Source organism: Cricetulus griseus (genome assembly GCF_003668045.3).
Source record: "Cricetulus griseus strain 17A/GY chromosome 1 unlocalized genomic scaffold, alternate assembly CriGri-PICRH-1.0 chr1_1, whole genome shotgun sequence".
Classification (NCBI taxonomy): domain Eukaryota; kingdom Metazoa; phylum Chordata; class Mammalia; order Rodentia; family Cricetidae; genus Cricetulus; species Cricetulus griseus.
The window spans coordinates 203,679,057-203,697,053 of NW_023276807.1; the positions used below are offsets into that span (position 1 = coordinate 203,679,057).

A 17,997-nucleotide genomic window follows, 5' to 3' on the forward strand; every position below is an offset into this window, starting at 1 on the left:
TTGTTGATTTCTGAGAAACCCCAGCCGAGTGTGTGTGCCTCTGTGTGTATGTGTGCTAGTTGAGTGATGTCTAGTAACTTTGAGTACCGAGGAATTATCCGGTGTCGGGGGCCAAGTGGTACTCTTGTGCGAGGGTCACGTGAGACCAAGGCCGATGGTTGTGGGGGGCGGGGAGGCAGATTACAGTTGAGTCGCTGAAGGGATTCCGTAGAGACTTAAAGGCTGCGGGGTGACGTCTCCGCAGGCCAGCGGGGCATCTCGAGGCCGCCGGCCGTGCGGCCTGTCCCTTTAAGGGGCCGGTCTCCGGGCCCCTGTGGCCGCGACGCCCGGACGTGCGGAGCCGCCCCGCCCCGAAGCCGCCCGTTTCCTGCGGGGCGGCGCGACGGCACCTGAGCTACTGCGGCGGGGCCTCGGAGCGTGCTGACCCGGCCGTAGAGCCCTCGCCGCCGCGTCGTCCCGGCCCGGCTCCCGGCTGCGCAGGGTGAGGAGAGGGCCCGGGGGGCTTCCTTCCGTGCGCTCGGGCGCGGGGCGCGCTCGCCTGCTAGGCCTCGGCCCGGGGGTCGCAGTCTGCAGCGTCCGCCCAGGCCGCGCCGCCGCTGGCCCGCTCTGAGCATCCGCCTGCGGGTTCCGGCTCCGGGGCTCCTCCTCGGCCTTCCCCGGGCCGCGAGGCCCGACCCTTGCTCCGCCAGTGCCCGGAGCTCCAGGGCTGTCTCCCGAGGGCGAGGTCGGCCGCGGGGTGACCGTGGAGCCTATTTTTAGCCGGGCCCGCGGGCCCCCGGGAGGGCGGGTGGATTAAGGCTCTGAGGAGGGTGCACGGAGGGAGAGCCTTGCTCTCGCCGCCCTGGGCCGCGGCCGGGCCACGCGTGCGCCATGCTGGAGCCGCTCGCCTCTCGCCGGTCCCGGAGCGCGGCCCCTCCCACCGCCCGGTGCGCCGAGTTAGGGGAAATCCCGCGAAGTTCTCCCTCCCTTCCTCCCAGGGGTGTGTCCGCCTCAGCTCCCAACAATGGGATTCGGGGCGTCCGGGAATCGGGCCCGGTTCCGCGGTGAGGGGGCAGAGTCCGGCCACCCGGGACCGGGACGCGAGGGGAGCAGCGTCCTCTCCTTTGTCCGGCCGCGTCTCGGTTAGGTTAGTAAGTGGGCTGTTTCTAGTGTCAGCCGGTCCTTCTGGGGGGAGGAGGAGGAGGAAGCCGGGATTCTAACAGACACAGATTCTACTAGAACGGATTCTGAAGCAGCTATTGGAATAAGCAAGCATAGCTCCAAAAGCTACGGCTGAACAGTTCAGAGTTGTTGGGTGTTTTGAGAAATTTACACCCCACGCCCAGGTAAAGAGGAATACCCCAAAGGTGACACTGCATTGTGTTAGCAGGTGACTTAGGGTGATTTGAATTTTTGCTTGAGTTAGGTTGCGCCTGTTTTCCCCACCTCACCCAGTGAGCAGTGGCAACAGTGGCTTCACTGTGGCTTGAGACTTGGGGTAATGTTCCCACGAGCTGAGCCGGAGCTCGCTGGCTGACCTGTATTTTGTGTGTCCCGCAGTAGCGGTTGGTATTTGATGTATTGCTTAATAAGTAAGCTCCTCCCCTATTCCTTTCTTTTAGGGATCTTTTATGAAATACTTGGGCTTAATTATATAGGTTTCTTTCCCGTGCCTACCTTGAGTTAGAAACTCTCTTTTAATTTTGTAGCCCTCAGTGGACATAAGTGCCTTAATTATCAGGTGCGTTTAGAGAATAAGGTGTTCTACTTTACTGAGACACACTGAAACTTAAAATATAACAGGACTTATTGGAGACATTTCCTCAAATGTATTAAAACACTTTTCTTGAGTCATAGTCAGCATTATGAAGAGGCATTTGTTTTTTATTGGTGTTGGGATATTTCTGTGTCCTCCCTAAGTCTGTTGTAGCTTCCCCCTACAAACAAAGTCCAATAAACAAAATCTATCCAAAACCCACTCACCTCAAGCAGTTCATTGGCTTCCTAGTTTCTAAGTTTAAATTTTCCTTTGTTAGGGTTTCTAAAGACCTAAAGAGTAAAGCTTCTTCTGAGACTTAACTTGCAAAGGACCCCTGGTGAGATTGGTTGTTGGTCACATTTTCTTTTTTAGCTGGAATTTTACTTGAACTATTTGGAGGATGTATTGTTTTTCCAGGGAAGGGCGCCTTGGGATGAACCAAGAATCTTGAGAGTGCGGGACAAACACTGCTTTGGAGTGACACCTCTAGCCCTGGAATGTGTATTATTTGTATGCTTTTTTTTTATAGCAAACTTTTAATTAAAAAGATCTTCAATACTTGTAAAAATGAAAAATCAGTAAGCTTAGTGGGTCCATGAGAGTTTGGTTTAGGAAGCTGACCTCATAAGTTGTAAGGGAATGCAGGAAAAAGTGCTTTACATGAACATTAGGTGTTTGATGTGCTTGTGTGTGCTTTCAAAGTACTTTGAAGGCAAACCAAAAGTATCCATGGAGACTCGAAGCAACTGTGAGAAGTGGCAGTGACTGCCTCCTATGAACAGACCGCATGCCATTTCGTGCTGCTTCAGTTCCTGTTCCTAGGAACATAATTTGGGGTGTTCTGATAAAAAAGATGTAATTTATATGTAAGTGGTTGGGGGATATTAGTCTAAGAATATGAGCTGTATTTTCCCTATAAATAGAAATTTAAGGAAAAAAGAACTAGTTGCCACTAACCAAAGAGTTTGATTAACTTAAGCTGTCTCTAAAGTCTAGAAGAGAATAGTAATACTTTACAAGTGTTTGTCAGGTGAATGAACTGGTGTTTACAGTGTCTTTGAAAGACGCTGCATTTCACTTTAAAAATATACTGTTGGAGCCAGGTGTTGGTGGCGCATGCCTTTAATCCCAGCACTTGGGAGGTAGAGGCAGGCGGATCTCTGTGAGTTCATGGCCAACTTGGTCTCCAGAGCAAGGGCCAGGATAGGCTCCAAAAGCTACATAGAGAAACCCTTTCTCGAAAGATACTGTTGGGCACTCTTGAGCCAGAGACAGTCAGTCAGTCAGTTCCAGGTCAGCTAAGGTCACATAGTAAGATCCCATCTCCAAAATAAAAATAAGAAAGGTTGTGAGTTTTAGCCTGTAACAACTAACCTACCCTCCCACTCATCCTTAAAAGAAAGGGCCTAGTCTTTACCATAGAGATAGTTGTACCCATGTTTATTCATTATAGCAAAGAATTGGAATCAACTTAGTTATCCATCAACAGATGAATGGATAATGAAAATTAGGTCTCTGTATTAAACAGAATACTATCCATCTCTAAGGAAAAATGTCAGAAAATTTGCAATAAAATGGATTGACTTGAATGTATACTAGTAATCAGGGTCACACAATCTTAGAAAGGAATAACTGAATGTTCTCTCTTGTAAGTGGAGTCTAGCCTATAGTATCTATAGATATAAACAGTGTACACGTACAATAACATGACAGCAAGAGAACAAAGACTAAGTATAAGGGGACAAGGGAGGACAGTGCTGGTGATGGACATGAGTTGTGATATAGGTTATGAGAGCAGTTAGTTTTCTAGTTCTAATCTGTCATGGACTTTTTTGTTTGTTTTTGATGGTGGGTAAGTACATAAAATATATTTGCTACTGAAGGTGTAAAATTATTGTGTAGCTTCACACCTTCCATTTTGAATGTCAGTTCTAACTATAGAAGCTCATTAAGTTGTATGGACTTTGGGTCTGGTTAATTTTGTCATTTGATGTTTTTATTTAGAAGTTTATAAAATAAATTAATAAAACACTTTGGCACTAAAATAAAAGAAAAAAGAAAGAGGCTCACTGTATAGCCCTGACTGGCCTTGAACTCACAGAGGTCCCTGTTTTTGCAGCTGCCTCTTGAGCGGTATGCCTGACTCCTGTGGGCTTTTAATTGCTTTAATATACAAAGAAGCAAGACAAACTTTTGATAAAAAAATAGTTTTGGTAGAGATTCTGATTGGAAATATAACATTCCCAGGAAAGGTATATGAAACGTTCAGCTCTTTAAAATGTTGTGGTCTACTACTGTGAGGATCATTTACCAACCCCCCTCCCCCCAACATTGAGGACTGACCGGGGCCCCACACATAGTAGGCAAGTGCTGAATGGCTGACTCATCTACATACCTAGCTCTCTATCATCTTAACTACTAAGGAGGAAGGAGAACTTTTAACTATCAGTTAAGTCTGGGTTCAGCAAAGCCATTTGTTGATTGATGGTAACAATTGTTTGTACCCCTTTTCTTCCAGGATTCTCTGGGTATTGGGTTCCATCCTCACTAATTTGCTCTTTTTCTTTATTGGTCATCCTATAAAAGTTGATGTGTTCAATCCTTGATTCACTTTCTTTTTATATTCTTCTGGCAGTCTCATCCAGGGTCATGGCTCAAATAACTATTTAAATGTCTGGTGTGATTTCCTTCAGCACTTCAGTGTTAGGTTTTTCCACTCAAACTAAGCTTCCCTGTTTCTCCTTCGCTTACTTCTTCTGATGCTGCTGAACCCATTGACAGCTGATGCCATCCATCCAACAGTCTGGTAAAAATTGGTGTTCTCTGATGCTTGGCATCCTCTGTTTTTTCTTGTCCTAATAACCACTTTGCTGCTCATGGCTTGGTCCAAGGCATCTCACTTCTTGCTTAGCTATTTGAAATTGTCCTCCCAACTGGGTCTCTTGCTTGAGTCTAGCTCCTCACAATCTTTGCACCATAGCAACCAGATCATATCACTTCTCAAAGTATCCCTTATAGACTGGAAGGCCTTATACAACCTGGGCATGCCCTCCCCAGCTCTCTTTGCCTCATTTAGCTGTTGACCCCACACCAGCTGTGTGGGTTAGGGTCTGAAGGTTATTATGTTTCCATCACTTTCCCCATAAAATATTTTCATTGCTTACTCTCTTCCTTTTCTATTCAAGTGTCGTTTTTTATTTCTGTTTTATTTAAAACTATACTCCTAGTCTCTGTACTCTTCTAGTTTCTGTACCATGTTCCGTTTTATCTTTTAGCACTCACACCTTCTAGCATACAATATACTTTCCCTGTTAATCAGGTTTATTACTTCTTCTACCCTGAAACACATACTGTAATGCAACTTTTAAGAGAACACACATTTTATTTGTATTGCTTGTTTACTTATGTATTTATTTTGAGAGAGGGCCTCCTCATATAGTTGAGGCTGGCCTTGAACTTGCTATGTAGTCCAGGCTGTATAACCTAGGTTGGTTTGAGTTTGTAGGCTTGAGTTTGCAACATTTCTGCCGCCTTCTTCCCATTATGGGATTATAAAAATATGTCATTACAACTGGCATTTCTTTAAGTGTTTAAGGCATCCTCTGGCTCATAATAGGTGTTAAGGAAGAATGTGTCAAGTGAATTAGTTAAGCCTGTGTTCTGCATTTCCTTTATTTGATGGATACTGCCTTCTGGATACCTGTAGCTTTTACTTTGTTCCTTTGAGAGAACAGTAGGGGGGAGTGGCAGGGAGACTCGGGAAACCTTTTGGTAGAGGGAATAATGTTACACTGTGGTGGAGACTAAGTTACCCATTCCATCTAATTAAGACCATTGGTTAATTTAAAAAATTGGTTAAAACAAGACTGTACATTATTTGGGTGAAGTGGCATGTGCCTTTAATTGCAGCACTAAGGGGGCAAGGGAGAGAACAGGCAGGTGGATTTCTGGGAGTTCCAAGACAGCCTTGTCTACATAGTGAGTTTGAGGACAGCCAGAGCTACTACATAATCCTGTGTGATCCTGTCTTGAAAACAAAAACAAAAACAAAAACAAACCCAAACCAAACCAAGACACATTAAATATTTGTACTCAAAGCATTTAGCATTAATTATATGTATATCTTTTTATTTAGAGTAATCAATTTTCTTAGAATAGGGGTCTTCTGATTTTCCTTCCATAGATTGGAGTTCTTCATTGTCTATATCTTGTTCTGTTTGTTTGTTTGTTTGTTTTTTTGAGACAGGGTTTTGCTGTATATCCCTGGCTGACCTGTAGATCATGCTGGCCTCGAACTCAGAAAGATCCACCTGCCACTGTCTCCTGAGTGCTGGGACAAAAGGCATGTGCTACTACTGCCTGAATGTCTAAAACTTACAATACTGTTTCTTTAAAGTAGAATGAAAATGTTGACAGTGGAAAATTCAAAATCCTGCAGTTTTCTAGTCCTTCAAAAGGTCTTGATTTTATTTTCCTACATTTAGCTTTTGGCAGACATTAGTCATATATTTTTGAAAAAGAGGGAGATGCTAGTGCATCCAGGGAGAGGCCAAGACAGCACCATTTTGAGTAAACTTGATAGTAGCTTTAGTTAGGGTCTTATCAGTTCTTACTGCTAAGGAGAATGCTGTTAGCCCACATTTCTTTATTTTACTGTTTTTCTTTTCTTTTTTTCAAAGGGGGTACTGGTGATTGAATCCAGGGACTTAGGAAAGCTAGGGAAGTGCTCTATCACTGAGTTACACCCCTGTACATTTCTTTGTTTTGATTTGAGTAAATTTGTAACTATTAGTACTTTTCTGAGATTCAGTGAGTACATTGTTAGAATATACGTTGTTATGCTACATGCTCATTGGGAAAGTGGGGGCAATTTTTTATTGTTACACAGGAACAAGATGAGTTGCCAAATAAACAGTAGTAAACTAGAAGTTGACTGGAAACCTGCCAGTCCTAGGCCCTATTAACACTTAGGTTTTATGTAAGTTTTTTTTTTTTTTTTTTGGTTTTTCGAGACAGGCTTTCTCTGTGTAGCTTTGGAGCCTATCCTGGCACTCGCTCTGGAGACCAGGCTGGCCTCGAACTCACAGAGATCCACCTGCCTCTGCCTCCCAAGTGCTGGGATTAAAGGCGTGCGCCACCAACGCCTGGCTAAGTTTTTTTTTTTTTTTTTAAATTTAAGATTTTAAAATTTATTATGTATACAGTGTTCTGCCTATAGGCCAGAAGAGGGCACCAGATCTTATTACAGATGGTTATGAGCCACCATGTGGTTGCTGGGAATTGAACTTCAGACCTCTGGAAGAATAGCCCTTAAACTCCGAGCCATCTCTCCAGCCCCATCTGTAAGTTCTTTATTTCTCTTTCTTGATTATATGCATTCATGTGACAATGAATGTTAGGGCTTCTGAAGAGCTTGGCTTTGAATACGGCCTTGCTGGTTAGTACTGCCTGCTCATTGCCATGTACTGAATGCTCTTTGCTTCTTTTTTTTTTTTTTTTTTTTTTTTTTTTGACTTGTGTATATACTTTGCCCCTAAGCCAGTTTTGGCTTTGCTTTGTTTTGTTCCTTTTGAACTCTGTAAGTGGGACTCTGTTTGCATGAATTTATTTGAAACTTCACTTTTTCCATTCAAACTTTGTAGTCACGGTGCTTACTTTTATTGCCACATAGACTTTTGTATGATTGTTGTTTTTTTCTGAAACAGGTTGCCCAACCTAACCTTGAACTCAGATCAGCTGCATCATTGTGTCTGTCTGTAGCTTTCTGTATGTTGCTGGGCATTCTTGTCTCAGTTTCTTAACACATGGCTGTTGATTTTTGTTGGGTTATGTATCTTTTTTTTTTTTTTTTTTGGCTACTATAAGGTATTTGTATGACTTAAAATCATGGCCAATTATATGTTACAGATATCTGCTGCTACATTATGGTTGTCATTTTTTATGTTGACTGTATTAAAACTAGTTTAGTTTGTATCATTATTTCCATTGGTGATTTATACATTGTATACTGATATTGTAGTTTTGTTCCTGAAGTTGACTTTGTAATTTCTTCTTCTATGTGACTGTCTCTTTATCTGCAAGATAGCTCTTCATTGTGTCAGGTTTCTCGTTTTTTTTCAATGATGTGTTTATTTGCTAGATTCCTCAGTAGTTCCTTACAATATAGGGTTGTATCCATGTAGAATTCTTAAAAACAGTGTAGATAGTTATATACTTTGAAATAGCAAACTCAGAATCCATATGAGATGTCACAGATTTGTGGACATATCAGACCAGGCCCCTGTTTGCTCTGCTTTTCTTAATTTGCCAGGCCTTGCTGCCTAACTCAGTGAGGACTGGTTGCTTTGTGTACAGCTGATAGTGTTCTTGCTATTGAGTAATCAGATTTTCTTTAACCTCTCAGCTCTTTTTGAAGTGCTTTGGCATTGTTCCCCTACCACCCTTGCTTCTGGTGGAGCTGTGCTGCAGTCTACTGTTTGTGTAGGCTTTCCATCTCTGCTCTGCTTTCCCTTAAATAGACTGTTAGGAATTTGCTCGTGGAGTGACATTAAAGTCAAAATTAAAATGTAGACTACAGATTAGATTGTAATGTTTTAGAAGCAAGCATCAGTGAGCACCCTGAGCCCATCTGAGAGTGTGTGTGTCTGTAGCATAAACCAGGAAAAAACTTTTCTTGGTTGAAGAGGATGAACTATTTTTGTACTTACTAAATTTATTTTTGTGTGTGTGTGTGTGTGTGTGTGTGTGTGTGTGTGTGCGCGCGTGCGCGCGCAGGTGTGTGTAGACCAGAGAAAAACTTCCTGGGGTCAGTTTTCCTCTTCAATCACAAGGGTCCTGGGGATTGAACTCAAGTTGTTAGCCTTGGTGGCAGACGCTTTTACCCATTGAGCCATCTTGCCAGCTCTATTTTTATACTTTGGTTAGGCCTTTCCCAAGTTCTCTTGTGATTGAATTAATCATACTCAAACTAACATTGTGAAAGTTTTCTTCCCAGCCCATGCCATTAAATATTTGCTAGCACTAGTGAAAGGTGATTTATATTTACAAATGTAATTTTCTGATGGTTTCGTGGAATCTAGCATATAATAAGCTGCATTTGTTTAAAGTGTCACAGCACTGGTGAAGTGGTGACCATTTTCAAAGAACTGAACATGTACTTGATGTACAGCATTTCTTGGTTTTCTTTTTTTTTTTTTTTTTTTTTCTCGAGACAGGGTTTCTCTGTGTAGCTTTGGAGCCTGTCCTGGCACTCACTCTGGAGACTAGGCTGGCCTGGAACTCACAGAGATCTGCTTGCATCTGCCTCCCGAGTGCTGGGATTAGAGGCGTGCGCCACCAACACCTGGCTCATTTCTTGGATTTTTTAGTAATCCTCTTTTGTCCTGGTTGCCAACCTGAAGAGAGGTGTTACAGCATTTCAATTTGTATATCTTTAATGTTATGGAGGTTGCTTTGAAAACACATATGCAGCTGGGTGGGTGTGCTGATGCCAGTCTGAAACCCTATGGGAAAAAAACAAAAGGTGGGGGTCGGGGTAGAAAATGACTAGAAGCCAATCTGATGGGAGGCATTTTCTTAGAGATTCCATCTTACCAGCTATGTCTAGGTTTAAATCAAGTTGACAAACTGACCAGCAGGGTGATTTGACTAGAATATGATTTTAGGTGAAAATTGTGCATTTTGATGGTCTTTTCAGGAAAGGTTAATGCTTTGTCTATATTTTCTTTGGCGTTATTTATCTTTTACAAATTTATTTATAATAAGCTTGTTTTTTTGGGGGGGGGCTGGAGAGATGGCTCAGAGGTTAAGAGCACCGACTGCTCTTCCAGAGGTCCTGAGTTCAATTCCCAGCAACCACATGGTGGCTCACAACCATCCGTTATGAGATCTGGTGCCCTCTTCTGGTGTGCAGATATACATGGAAGCAGAGTGTTGTATACATAATAAATAAATAAAATCTTAAAAAAAATCATTAACAAAAAAAAAAGCTTGTTTTTGAGATCTCTTACTGGCAAATGTAGTTATTTGTAAACCTTTAGTTCTCTTTATAAAGAGAACTCACTCTTTTTTCAGGTTTTAAGTACTTTGTTTTCTATTTATAAAAGTTTGGATTATGCCGGGCGTTGGTGGCGCACACCTTTAATCCCAGCACTCGGGAGGCAGAGGTAGGCGGATCTCTGTGAGTTTGAGGCCAGCCTGGTCTCCAGAGAGAGTGCCAGGATAGGCTCCAGAATTACAGAGAAACCCTGTCTCGAAAAACCAAAAGAAAAAAAAAAGTTTGGATTATTTATTTAAAATACCATGTGTGTGTACGATGCTGTACGTGGGTGGGTACACGTGCCACAGTGCATGAGCAGGGGTCAGAAAACAATTTACTGGAATTATATATCGTTGAACTCACAGGGGATCCAGGAATCACACTTTAGGTTGGGGGGCTTGGATGGTGTGCCAGTTATTTCTGTATTGATAAAATACCCTGACAAAAAGCAAGTTAGGGAAGAAAAGGTGGAGTGGGTTGTGGAGGGGAAGGCGTGGTAGCAGGAGCAGGAAGCGCGAGATCCTGTCTCATCTGTACACAGGAAGTAGAGGGAGAGCTGGAAGCTGGGCAAGGCCTCTAGTGCTGTACTCTGCCCTGCGCTCACAGCCTTCACCAGCACCGCCATGAGCCTGTCAGGGCCGGGCTCTCAAAACCACCACAGACATCAGGCTAAGACACCTCTCTGCCTCTGGATGTTTTTATTTGATGTAAATGATCTTGTCTTTGCTCTACTGATTTGAAATAACTTCAGTAATCTATTTGGGTTTCTTTGAGTTTGTTTTTTGAGACTGGGTCTCACTGTGTAGGCCTGGCTGACCTAAAACTCATTGTGTAGATCAGTCTGGCCTTGAACTCACAGAGATAAGCCTGTTTGTGCTTTGAGCACTGGAGTACTCTGCCACATTGGTTTAGGTTTTTTTTTTAAGTTATTAAAAGAAAATTATGTTTGCCTTTATTCTTTGTGTGTCTGTGTGTGTGCAAAGTGATTTTTTTTTCATTTATGGAATCTTGCAAAGTACAAATATAGTTATTTTGGTCACTTCTTAATTTACAAAGTTACCTTGTCTTGTAAGTGGTTATACTCTGGTACTTATATCTGCACTGGCTTGAGTTTCTCCTCTAATCTAATGGAGGTGTGCTAATGGATGCTCTTTGAGACAGGATCTCACTTTCTAGTTCAGGCTGGCCTCAAACTCCCTATCCACCTGCATTAGCCCTCCAAGTGTTGGTGTTATAGGCATGTGCCACCATGAACCTACTTTTAATCATTTATTAGTTTTAAATTTTTGATTGCTTTTTATTTTTATTTTGCAGAAATCCTAATTCATATTTGTTCACTTTTTCATATTGACTGCTTTTTGTTAGTATTTGTCTTCATTAGGGTTTCTGTTGCTGTAGTAAAATACCATGACCAAACTCAGTGTGCAGCGGGTGGTTTTGAATGAAAATGAGGGCATGACCTCTCCCAATGTTGGTTGAGAAGTTTTTTTTTTTCTAATTGTAGATATGATAGAACAAACTGCAAGAGGCTTTTAGAAGGGTCCAGACTGAACATAGCCAGCAGACTGAACCAGGCTATGAGAAGAGAGAGATAGGAGGGAGAGAGAGAGGGAGAGGAACCAAGAGGCTGAGAGAGCATATGGGAACCAAGAGGGCATGTAGCCCAAGTTGCAGCCTTATACAGGAATCAGTAGCTGGGGGAAGTAGGAGGGGAGGGGAGGGGAGGGCTGGGAAGGAGAGGGGAGAGGAGGAAGGGAAGCCCAGCACATGGGCCAGAGAGATTTAGAGTAGGGAGTGGGGGAGAAGTGCTGGGAGGAGCCACAGGTATTGAGACTTGTCCTGGTTTTTTTGGGACCTGACAATTTCATCTTACAGGTTATATAGTCCATCATCAGGGAAATTAGATCAGAAATTCAGTTAGGAGCCTGGAGGCAGGAACTTATGTAGAGGCCATGGAGGAGTGCTGTGGATTGCTTGCTCCTCATGCCTTGGTCAATCTGCCTTCTTGGTTGCGTACTTGACCACCAGCCCTGGAAGGGCTTGCCCACAGGCCTGTCTGGTGGGGGTATTTTCTCAGTTGAGGTTCCTTTTCCAAAATGACTTTAGTGTCTATCAAATTTGACATAACACTAGCCTGCACAATGTTTGTTAGTATGACATTTTCACGCATGGATATAGCATATTTTGATCATATCCATGCCTCTGTTAGCTTCATCTGTCTGTCTCTCTGTCCTTCCCCTGTATTGCCCTTCTTTCTGGTAGTGCCCTTTGTACTTCATGTGGTTTTCTACCCGTATTCTACAGAGGAGAAAATGTTTGATGCTTGTGTGTCTGTGTCTGGGTTTATTCTGCTTAACATGATTGTTTCTAGTTTTTTTTATTTGAAAATGGTTATTTTTTATTATTTAAATTCTTTAATTACTACTCATTTACATATCCATCCCTCCCATTCCCTCGCCCTTCCATCCTCCCATGTTCCCCACCAAACCCCCTAACCCATCCCCCAACTCCTCCCCAGGGATAGTGAGGCCCTCCACCAGGGACCTTCAAAGTCTGTCATATGGTTTGGGGGAGGGCCTAGTATTGTAGGCTTGAAGGACAGGAAACATGGTACAATGGTGGTCTGTTTGGAATGTAGAGTATTTAGGCTCAGTGATCAAATTACAGATTGTTTCACCAGGTTGTAATAATAAACTTGCTCAGTGTAGACCTCACAGCTCCTGTTAACTACCTTGTTCATTGAATAGCATGCTTATGGACTAACTCATGAGCATGTGTATCTTTTAAAGGTGTGTTCATTTAGAGACCCCATGCCATTGTTTTATAGTTAAGGAATTTTAAGTTCCTAGATTGAAAACTGTATGTACTTGGAGATATATATATATATATATATATATATATATATATATATTTTTTTTTTTTTTTTTTTTTTTTTTTCTTGTTTTCTTGGATGTACCAGTTTGCCTGTGTTGTTTGGTGAGTATACAGAGCGGGGGGAGGGGGAGGATGAGAACCACTTTTAGTCTGTATTTTGATAATTCTCCCACCCCCCCTTTTTTTTTTTTTTGATATAGGGTTTTTCTATATACCCTTGGCTGTTCTGGAAGTGGCCCTGTAGATAAGGCTTGGCCTTGAATTCAGAGATCTACCTGCCTCTGCCACCTGGGAACCGGAATTAAAGGCATCCACCACCACTACCACCGCCTAGCTTCTGGTTTATGTAATTTTATTATTAAAGTGCAGAAAATTTTAAAAGTGGTGTGTTTTTGTGTGAGACTTTAATTTGTTTTAAGACTCATAGTTTGAAGACAATGTTGCTAGATTCGGGAATAAGTGAATATCCCAGTAAGAAGAAAATGTAATTCAAATTTCTTTTATTTATTTGAAATTTAATAGTATGTGATGCTGCCGCTTCAGTTTTCCTCAATATGCAGACAATTTCTTATTTCTGTTTTTACTTTTAGAAGTATGATGTATGAGTGTGATTCACATCTACCATTCTGTATTTGGGAGTGTGAGCCAGCCTGAGCTACCTAGTAAGACCATATCTACCTAAAAAAATACTGTAATACTGTGCATTAAGAATGATTCCATGCTGGAGAAATGGCTCAATGGTTACTGGCTGCTCTTCCAGAAGACCCAGATTAAATTCCCAGCACCCATATGGCAGGTCACAACTGTCTAAAATTATAGTTCCAGGGAATCTAACACCCCCATGCAGTCATGAATGCAGACAGAACACTAATGCACAGAAAATAGAATTTAAAAAAAAAAAAAAAAAAGGTTCCTAGTGGGGCGTGGTGCCACATGCTTTTAATCTTGTGGATCTCAACCTTACTTTAATACAGCTCCTCATGTTGTGGTGATCCCCAACCATAATGTTATTTTGTTGCTACTTCATAACTGTAATTTTGTTACTGTTATGAATGATAAATATCTGATGTGCAACCCTTGAGAAAGGGTTGCTCATCTCCAAAGGGGTCATAACTCACAGGTTGAGAACCACTGCTTTAAGAACCAGATGGGGGAGGTCCTTCTGTATGCTGTGAATGTGTTTCTCTTATTGGTTGATGAATAGAGCTGTCTTGAACAGGATGTAGCCAGGCAGGAAATATCAACAGGTTGACCAGACTAGGAGAATTTTGGGAAGAGGAACTCAGAGAGTGAAGCTAGGGAGACACCATGTAGCTGCCAAGGAAGGAAGAGGCCCGGGCATCACCGGTAAACCAAGACCAGGTGGAGATACATAGATAAATGGAAATGGGTTAATAATTAAGAGAGAACTAGCCAGTAAGAAGTTCGAGCCATCAGCCAAACATTTTATTGTAGTTTATAACTAATATGATTAGTATAATACAATTTAAATGATATATAATAATTATATAATTAATATAAGTCTCTGTGTGTTTGTTTATTTGGGACTAAAGGGCTGCTGGACCAGGAGGGACAGAAACTTCAGTCTATAAGAACCAGTGCTTAAGAGAACCACTGCTTTGAGAACTACCACTTGGGAGGCAGAGGCAGGTGGATCTCTGAGTGTGAGGCCAGCTTGGTCTACAGAGCTAGTTCCAGGAAAGCCAGGGCTACACAGAGAAAAACGTTGCCTCAAAAAACAAACAATAAAAAAGAGGTTCCTTAAGTTTTAAGTTTTTGTTTTGTTTTGTTTTGTTTTGTTTTGTTTTGTTTTTGAGGCAGTGTTTGTATAACAGCCCTAGACCAGGCTGGCTTTGAACTCATTGAGATCCATCTGCTTCTGTCTCTCAAGGGCTGGGATTAAGGGCAAGCACTGCCACCACCCAGCTTAAATTTCTGTTTTAATGTGAAAGAGATTTAACTATTTGTTATTTGATTCTATTTAAAAATGTATCTTTTTTATGCGTAGTCAGTTTATGTAACTGTTATGTTCAATATAAATGCTCTTTTATGCATTTTTCTATATTGTAGTCTTAACTCTGTTGTGTAATGTTTTTGTAGATGTTCCACATTGAAATAATTTATTTTCCCATTAAAAACAGGCAAATCCGGCCAGGCATTGGTGGCGCACGACTTTTAATCCCAGCACTCAGAAGGCAGAGGCAGGCGGATCTCTGTGAGTTCGAGGCCAACCTGGTCTCCAGAGTGAGTGCCAGGATAGGCTCCAAAGCTAGACAGAGAAAACCTGCCTCGAAAAACAAAAAACAAACAAACAAACAAACAAACAACAACAAAAAAAGTCAAATCCATCTCTGTCTCTGTGTATACACACATATACTTTGACTGGTTAAGTAGTTTGACTGGAATTCTTAAAATTATTTTTAGAATTACATGTCTTTGAGGTGGATCTCACGGTGTGGCGCAGTCTAGCTTCTTTACCGGTGATCTTCCTGCTTTAGCCCGCAAGCACAAGGTTTCAGTCACATCTCCCCACATGTCTCATACCATTATAATTTTGCTTATACATATTTTTAATATAAACTATATTTGTGCCCTCTAAGAGATTTATTCAATTCAGTTTAACTCACGATTTAGCTCAATTTTTATAAGAAAACATACATTTTAGGAGGACAAGTAAATAGAATTTAAAAGCACAATGATTACCATTTATAATTAACATATTCTAAAATATGGCATGTGACTATTATTGCTCCATTTTTTTCTTGGTTTTGTAATGCTGTGGGAGTCATGCATGCAGTCAGGTGCTTTACTATTGAATAATCCCAACCCCTACATTGTTCGTATTTTTGGAATTCTTTAAATGTACTGCAGAGTTGAAATCTTTGATTCTTATTTTGGAACAAGGCTTTTATATATTTTCCCTTGGAAGATCTGGGAATTATGGTAAACATTGGTTGGGATTTTTTTTTTTTTTTGGTAGTAAAGAAATAGTTGGGGTATTTCATCAGTTTCTTGAAGGATTTATGCCTGAGTAAAATATAAGAGACTAGTGTGTGGACTGTGCTTTGAGCAGAATTTGGGCTTGATTTCTTGTGATCCTGTGCAAATTTCACTCCTGATTTACTTAATAGAAATTTAATTTGCCATCATTGGCTGTTTACAACATTCAGATTAGAATCCATTAAAGTTTGTATATGGTTAGGTTTAAAAGGTAATTAATACTCCATGCCTGATAAAGGGGAGAGGTGACACAGGTCACTTTTGCCAAGTCTACCTAGTCTCTTATGTCACCAGTTCATACAAACATAATGAATTGCATATTATGGGCTTAGAAAAATTTAATGAACCAGTTTCTATCAACTACAGCTAAATTAACTTTGTCTCAACCCCTTTTCTTCCCCTTTCCCATGGTAAAATCCTAATATAGTCCCGTCTCCCCTCCCCCCCCACACTCTTTTTTTAGTTACTTTTAATTTCGGTCCTAGGCCCTCATTGCCAACTTTTCCCCTTAATGTATAACCCTGTTGCTTGTAGACAATGTGAATTTGAGGTATAGTAATGGTTATAACCCATGCTTATTTATTAATCACTTATTTTGCCTGTAACAAATAAGGAATTGAACATTTTGTAATCTTCTTTTAAGTCAAAGCTTAACATTTTAAGGCAAATGGTTCTGACATTGCTATATCACTATTTTTAGCTACTGAATTTATAATATATAATACATCTTACTTCTAAAATTAAGACTTTTTAAACTTTGGTTATTGAATTTATTATATGTGTAGCTCTGGCTGTCCTGAAACTCATTCTGTAGAACAGGCCTTGAACTCATGAGATCTGCCTGGCTCTGCCTCCCAAGTCCTGGGATTAAAGGCATGTGCCACTATGGTTGGTTTATGTAACACATCCCCCCTCTCCCTTTCATTGAGACAGGGTTTCCTCTGTGTAGCTGTGGCTGTCCTGGAACTCTCTCTGTAGATCACACTGGCTTCAAACTCACAGAGATCCCCCTGCCTCTGCCTGCTGAGTGCTGGGATTAAATGTATACTTTTTGACTTTAGTAGAATTGAATTTAACCAAGAGCTATAGTATTTATAGTTTTTGTTGTTACCTTAATTTTTTTTAGATAGCGTCTTCTGTAACTCAAGCTGGTGTTGAATTTGTACCAGCACATCCAGTTTAATGGTTCTAAGGATTGAATCTTAATGCCCCAAGCAACCTACCAACTGAGCATTCCCCAACCAAGTACTTGTAGTTTAAATAGCTATACTCTGAGTTGGCCTTGAAGCTGAGTGTTTGATGTCTTTAGTTTGTATGTTCTGCTGCTGTGTGTCCTGACATTGTGCTTAGGTTCTCCCATATAACAGCTGAGGTCTGTATGAGTTCAAGCAAAAGTCTTGAGGGAATTCCATGAACATCCAAACGAAGACAGTGACATTCCTTCAGACCTTGGGACCTGAAAACGGATATAGAACTGAGCAAAACTGTGAGGATGGTGTTTCAGACCTCTGGTTTGGAATTGGGTCTTTGTGCCATGAGCATTTGCTGCTTTTCCTTTCTGTTTGGATGAACTTGGTCAGTATGATCACAGAGGAAGATTCTGGAAGCCTAAGTGTGTCCAAGTGTATAGGTTTAGCTTACTTTTAGCTTCTGTGTTTGCTGCTAAGCAAAACTTTGAAATGTGTACCAATTTTTCTTCTCTCAGTGGCCTAGCACAGCTGTATATCCTTTGGATACTTTAAAAAAAGAAAACAAAACCCTGATCTTTAAAAGCATTTCAGTTGAACAGTAGCTAACAGATAGTGTTTAATTGACTCACAAACAAGATGACTTGTCAGGGTGGAACAATTTTAAAACAGCATGTTATTCCCTTCACCCTTGGACTTGTGAGATCTTACCATAGTAAATTGCTTGTGGAAAGGTGAATTTTAATCAGAAAGATTAAATCTTTCTTGTGCCTGTTGAAATATTTTGTTTTCAGGTTCTGTTTCAATTTTAGATGTGGGTCATTGCTGATGTAACTTGAATGCTCTGTTTTGCTGGGGGTTGGTGGCACAGGCCTGTAATTCCAGCACTTGGGAGGCAGAGGCAGGCAGAGCTCTGTGAGTTCAAGGCCAGCCTGGTCTCCAGAGTGAGTGCAAGGATAGGATCCAAAGCTACATAGAGAAACCCTGTCTCAAAAAACCAAATAAATAAATAAATAAAATATAGAATGCTCTGTTTTAAATGAGCTATAAATTAAAGACAAAGTTGATTTTAATAAGTTTAAAGGTGTTTATAATTAGCATATACAGTCATTCTGTGTGGTTGGTAGTTAACACAGACAAATATAAATGGCTCTTTTGAA

At 41.2% G+C, this 17,997-nt stretch overlaps 1 protein-coding gene across 8 annotated transcripts in view; it reads left to right on the forward strand.

The window, feature by feature from the left end:
- Nucleotides 1–343: 343 nt before the first annotated feature.
- The window catches only part of Ktn1 (kinectin 1), a 100,245-nt gene continuing 82,591 nt past the window's right edge, over nt 344–17,997 (forward strand). For all 8 annotated transcript variants that reach the window (XM_027386554.2, XM_027386558.2, XM_027386559.2 and 5 more), the window contains exon 1: nt 344–481. The gene's annotated coding sequence lies outside the window, so the exon portion shown is untranslated. The remainder of the gene's footprint in view (nt 482–17,997) is intronic.